General features: G+C 41.5%; 1 pseudogene; it reads right to left on the minus strand.

Annotated features, from left to right (window-relative positions):
* Positions 1–5,106: 5,106 nt before the first annotated feature.
* On the minus strand, positions 5,107–6,159 carry LOC114223024 (THUMP domain-containing protein 1 pseudogene; annotated as a pseudogene).
* Positions 6,160–6,398: the final 239 nt, after the last annotated feature.

Genomic DNA, 6,398 nt, shown 5'->3' on the forward strand with positions numbered 1-6,398 from the left:
TCTGAGACTCATAAGTTTTACTATTAGATGTCGGGGCGTTGACCCATTTTTATTGATTTTGAGAGGGGTTCTCTGTGCCGCCTGGATTTTGATGCCTGTTTCCTTCCTCACATTAGGGAAGTTCTCTGCTATTATTTGCTCCAATATACCTTCTGCCCCTCTCTCTCTTTCTTCTTCTTCTGGGATCCCAATTATTCTAATGTTGTTTCGTCTTATCGTATCACTTATCTCTCGAATTCTGCCCTCATGACCCAGTAGTTGTTTTTCTCTCTTTTTCTCAGCTTCTTTATTTTCAATCATTTGGTCTTCTATATCGCTGATTCTCTCTTCTGCCTCATTTATCCTAGCAGTTAGTGCCCCCGTTTTTGATTGCACCTCATTAATAGCCTTTTTGATTTCACCTTGGTTAGATTTTAGTTCTTTTATTTCTCCAGAAAGGGTTTCTCTAATAACTTCCACGCTTTTTTCACGCCCAGCTAGTATCTTTCAAGTCATGATTCTGAACTCTAGGTCCGACATCGTACTAATGTCCATATTGAGTAGGTCCCTGGCTGACGGTAATACCTCTTGTTCTTTTTGCTGAGGTGATTTTTTTCATTTTGTCATTTTGTCCAGAGGAGAACAGATGAATGAGAGAATAAAATGCTAACAGGTTAACAACGTCCCCAGCAAATATACTCTATACAAATCAGAAAAGACCTGAAACCAGGGGAAAAGAAAGGGAAAGAAAGAAAAAAGAAAGAGAAAAAAAAAAAACACAAAAAGAAAAAGATAAAAACAAAAACAGAACAATACAAAAAAAAACAGAATATGATCAAATATGATCAGGCTAGTGCATAGATCAGTGCCACACACTAGATTTGGGGCGTATTTTGGTCTGTTAGAAAAAAGTGCCTCCTAAAATTTTAAAGGAAGAAAGACTTATATGTGTACAAAATAAGGATTGATACAATGAAGGGATGGAAGATGACTGTAAAGATAAAAATTATAAAAGATTTTATAAAAGGAATTGATAAGATAAGAAGTTGTTTGAAAAAAGAAAGAAGATTTAAAAAAAGAGAAAAAAAAGGGAGAGAATGTGATCAGGAGGAGACTAGAACAAAGCCATACACTAGTGATTTAGGGTATATTTTGATCTGTTAGAAGAAACTGTATCTTAAAAGTTTAAAGAGAGAACAACGTATATATATATATATATATGTATATATATATGCCAAAAATAAGGGTAACTACTATGAAGGGATAAAATATGACTCTAAAAATGAAAAATAAAAAATGTTTTTTTAAAAAAGGGATTGATAAGATGTTGGTTGAAAAGGGAAAAAGAAAAATTTAAAAAAAGTTAAAAAATTAACTTTGAAAAACTAATGAATCATAGTAAAAAAAGCCATGAATTCTATGTGCAGTATTCCCCTAGCGCTGGGGTTCTCCCGTTCTCCGTGATCGGTAAACTTGGTCTTGGCTTGCTGGCTGTTCGTGCTGATCTTCTGGGGGAGGGGCCTGTTGCCGTGGTTCCCATATGTCTTTGCCGGAGGCAGAATTGCCCCGCCCTTGTCGGTCCGGGCTAAGCAAGCTGCTGGGGTTTGCTCTCAGGAGCTTTTGTTCCCTGCAAGCTCTAGGTACAGCTTTGGAGGACCAGGGTGAAAATGGTGGCCTCCCAATCTCCACCCGGAGGAGCCGAGAACTCGGGGCCCCGCTCCTCAGTGCGCCCCCAGAGAAAAGCAGTCACTCCCGTCTCCCCGGTCTCCGGCCGCACTCCGTGCTCACCCGGCCTGTGACCGAGCGTTTCTATCTCTGGCACCCGACCCCGTGTGGAGTCTCCAAACCCAGCAGATCCCTGTGGTGCGTTCCTGCGCCGCTCCCCCCGGGGGAGGAAGGGGAGTCTTCCTAGATCTGCCGCTTGTTGGGTCCCTGCTGGAGGAGCAGTGGCCCGACTGGGCCGCGGATCACAGTTTATGGCCACCCCGAGCTGAGAGCCCGCGCCTCGGCTCCGTCTCTGCAGCCGGCTTCCCCGCTCCGATCCCTGGGAGCTCTGCCGCACTCAGGCTCCCCCGGTCTTTCTGTGACCCCGAGGGTCCTGAGACCACACTGTCCCACGAGGGTTCCACCCCCCGCTTAGCCACTGGAGCCACATCCCTCAGCGGAGCCGACTTCTAAAAGGTCCGATTTTGTGCTCCGCGGCTCTAGCACTTGCCAGAAGCGGCCGACGGAGGCCTCCTCCCCCGCCGTCTATCCTCCCGAATATCGCCTCGGATTCACTTCTCCGCACGCCCTACCTTCCAGTAAGTGGTCGCTTCTCTGTTCAGAGAGTTGTTGCTATTCTTTTCTTCGATCTCCTGTTGAGTTCGTAGGTGTTCAGAATGGTCTGATCCCTATCCAGCTGAATTCCTGAGACCAGACGAAATCCAGGTCTCCTACTCCTCCGCCATCTTGCTCCGCCCCCTGGAATTTTTTTTTACATGAAAAATCAGTACAGATACATTTCAAGTATGCTTTGTATCCCTCCACAGTTTCTGTTTCTCTCCCAAGACAACTATTATCTTGAAGATGGTATGTTCCCTTCCCATATGTATTTTTACATTTTTAGTATAAATGTGTGTGTCCCTAAACAATATACTGTATTTTTTTAGGTTTTAAAATATACATGAATATAGTACTGTACATATTCTGCAACTGGGATTTTTCACTGAACATTTTTTTCTGAATTTATCCATGATCCATGAAGACGCATTTCATTTATTTTCATTGAAGGAGTCATTATATTTTTGACGTATCTCTTTTAAGCTGTATTTTTTTTATCTTCCTGTCTTTTGAGACTGTCTTTGAATCAAGAATTTTAATTTACATTTGTTGTGAATGCTAATAAACTTATTTCCACAATTTATTTTGTGTTTATTTACCTTGGTTTTTCTTTGCTACTTTTTTTGGTCTTCTGTGAAGTTTTATCTCTTTATATACTGGTTTAGAAGTCATGCTTCTCATTTTTATTCTTTGTAGTTACTCTTATATTTTCCATAAACATTTAGACAGATCTAAAGTTAATAAGTATCTGAATCCTGCTCACATTAATACAAGGTTGGGATATTTTAATTCCTAACTTCCAAGTCTCTTTTTTTTTCTATATTTTTTACCACAGCCTGCTCTTGGATTCACTTGGTTTTAAAACCCCCATAAACTGGTCTTTTCTACACCAACTTATACTTAGAATTGCCAACATTCTTTTTTTTTTAAGGAAACAAAGTTATTTTGATTTTTCTGAAAATATCAGGAACTATGAAAAACAAGCTAAATATTTGGCCATACCAAGAGCAAAATACAGTAAAAACAACATTTAGAAATCATGTGTGACCTTAAACAAACAGGTTTCAAGACACTAAGTTTAACACTCTTTCCTCCACAGAGCAAAACAAGTTTACTAAACCACAATACTGGAGGTTTTTTTAACTGACATAACTTTAAAAAAAAAAAAAATTAAAAGAAAAAAAAGAAACCACTCAATTCCCACCCTGGAATCTCATCATTATAAAACAACATGCTCAAATGTCAGTGACAATATTAAGTTGGGAAACCTGAAAACATATCAATGAAGGAATTCAGATTCCAACAGAACACAGTGCTTTATAGCTGAGGAAGAATAGCTTTTGTCTCACTCAGTTCTTACCAAATACAAATAAATACAAGAAGATTAAAAACAAACTACTAAATCTAAATCTTTCTGTAGAGTAGCAGCTTTCACAAAGTAAAAGGAATCAAGTCTGCAGAGTTGAATGTTCTAAAAGCATATGGCCAATTTTATTCCCAAAGTCCCAGAGTCTTGCACTATCAAAATAAAAGTATCTTTGCCTTGGAGCAAGTCCAAAGAAGGCACCAAAATCCTATCCTCTGTGTTCATGCAAATGACACTTAAAATGCTCTTATCATCCTTTCAGGATAACCTCAACCTATTAAGAGTTAACACTAAATAAATATCTAAAGATCTAGAAGGAATTTCCAGCCTCATCTGCATTACCAAGGTCCAGTCTATAGCCTTTGCCCCTCCCAAACCCTTCTAGTCTGGACCACTAGTGTAGGAGGATAAAAATACATTCCCATATTCCCTAGCCATTTAATAAACACAGACACTGGTGCAGGAAGACTCAACAGTTATACTACTACTGAACTTTTTAAAACTTAATAAACCCATCTCCAAAAGTGAATTTCACAGACTCTTAATATTTATTCTCAATCTGGACTTAGTATGCAGCCCTCTTTGGTGTCCGTCTCTTCCAGGCTTTTCAGTAGTTTTACCCTGGAGGAAACCTTGAAAAACGTCCAAATTACGGGAACCCACATGGCATGGGAGTATGAGCACTACAAGACAGAATTTGTGTCTCTTGTCGCACTGGCATACTGAAGAAACCCAGAACACTAGTTCTTCATCACTAACCTTATCAGGAATGTCTAGTTCTATGCCTAGAATGGTCCTCTTCTATCTCACACTATGCCTTCAAAAACTGCAGCACTGGACCATCAGATTTGTAACAAATGTTAATAAAATGTAAAAACCGGCATAACAACTAAATAATAGAATCACAAAAAAATAGAAAAACTTCACAAAAACAATTCACCTCTAAACCTATAAGACCCATGTTTTTGCAACGTTTACAGCAAAGTGGGAAGGGACAGCTGAGTGGCAACACATCAAAATTCCTTTCTTAGAATGAAAATTTCCCTATGAGTTTCTCTTTTACAGAGTTTGTTTGCTCCCATAAGTCAGATGGCAACACAGAAGGGGAGGCTGGGGAAGGTAATCAGGGGGGAGAGGCCAACACTATCTTCCTTCCACCCTCCCCTCCACGAAAGTGTTCATCATCATCCGTAGCTTCTCCAAGCTCAACCAAATGCAGGTAGGCCTAACTGCACACTGGCATAGGGGCCTTAAAAGATCCCCAACAGAACTGTTAACAGGGCTGTTCAATCACTGTTCACTGCTGAGTTCAGCATTATGCAGCACACAAAGGTCAAAAACAGTATATTTTCAGTCACAATTTTATATGGAATCCTAGCAATATCTCACCAACGGCATCTGAGAAACGCACCTGCAACACCAAATGATTTTTTTTTTCCTTATGAGAGATCATTTTCATTTGACTCAGATCTTTCTGTGACTTGACTTTCAAGTTCCAGTTTAGCTCCTCCCTCATTCACCACTTGTGTCTCAGATCTTGGTTCTGTCTGCCTGTTCATCATTATTTTCCGGTACCACCTGCTGGTTATTTGTTCCTTCTGCTGGGTCACGTTGATTTGATTTGTCACCAGATTCCAATTTAGCTTCTTTCCCATTTCCTGCTTTCACTGGCTGCTTTGGGTTAAGCTGTGATGGGTCCTTAGCACTCTTCACCACCCCTTGGAGATTATAGTTTCTGAACAACATATAATCTTTGACAACACACAGGCAACAGACAGCTTTAATTATTTCTACTACCACCGTGTACTGTGGATTGGTAAGATCCACTTTATTTTCCGAATCGAGGCTGCCTACTATTCCTCCCAATTCTTTGATAACTTCTTCTCTATTCATGTGACGGTTATTTCGAGATTTATATACAATCTGAAATGTCCCTTTGTTTGGAGCTTTAAACCAGGGTTCCAAAAATGTTTCTGCATATTTTTTCATATCTTCTAAGAAAGCCCTGCATGTGCCTGAAATGGGTAACATAAGTAGAATAACCCGAGTCGTCTTCTTGGTTTTGTACATATCCTGGAGAGTATGATGTACCAATTTCTCAGGTTCTCTTCCAAGTGTCCTGATGAAGACTACATTATTTGCTCCACTCTTCACTGACTGGAATCTTAGCTTCATCTCTGTTGATGCTTTCATGTCACCAACTTCTTTCTTCAAGACAGCCTCCACGTCATCTTCTCCCTCACTTCCAGAGGGCTGCTGATCTTTGTCCGTCAACTTTTCCGGCCCATACACGTCGTCGCCATATTGGTTGAGCAGGCTGTAGGCCTCTTCCACGCGCTCGGCGTTCGTTCGTGTTGCAGGTAATGAGAATGCCCTGTAGCCCGGGGCCCGCGGCCGTCGTGGCGCCGAGCCCGCTTGGCCTGCACATACGGAGCTTTGCCCTTGCACTTTCCGCCGCTTGACCGGGGAGGCCGCTGGACAGGGGCCGCCATGGCGCGCGAGAACCGAAGCTAGCGAGAAACGTGCTTCTCTGCTACTCCCGGCTTCCCCGGCTCTGTGGGCGCCAGCTGTCCTGCGTCAGGTCGAACTGCCAACATTCTTAGCAATTTCCCCATCAGGTGTTTCTGGCATCCTTCTCTCTCCTTCTTTGTTGTGCTTCAGCAAGAGGGAAACACGTCAGGCAGCCCTTTCCACAGGGTCGGCAAGAGACAAACTCTCAGGCTTTGTATGT

This window comes from Eumetopias jubatus, unplaced genomic scaffold (genome assembly GCF_037043125.1).
Source record: "Eumetopias jubatus isolate StellerSeaLion01/CBP00866 unplaced genomic scaffold, mEumJub1_p1.0 scaffold_17, whole genome shotgun sequence".
NCBI lineage: Eukaryota > Metazoa > Chordata > Mammalia > Carnivora > Otariidae > Eumetopias > Eumetopias jubatus.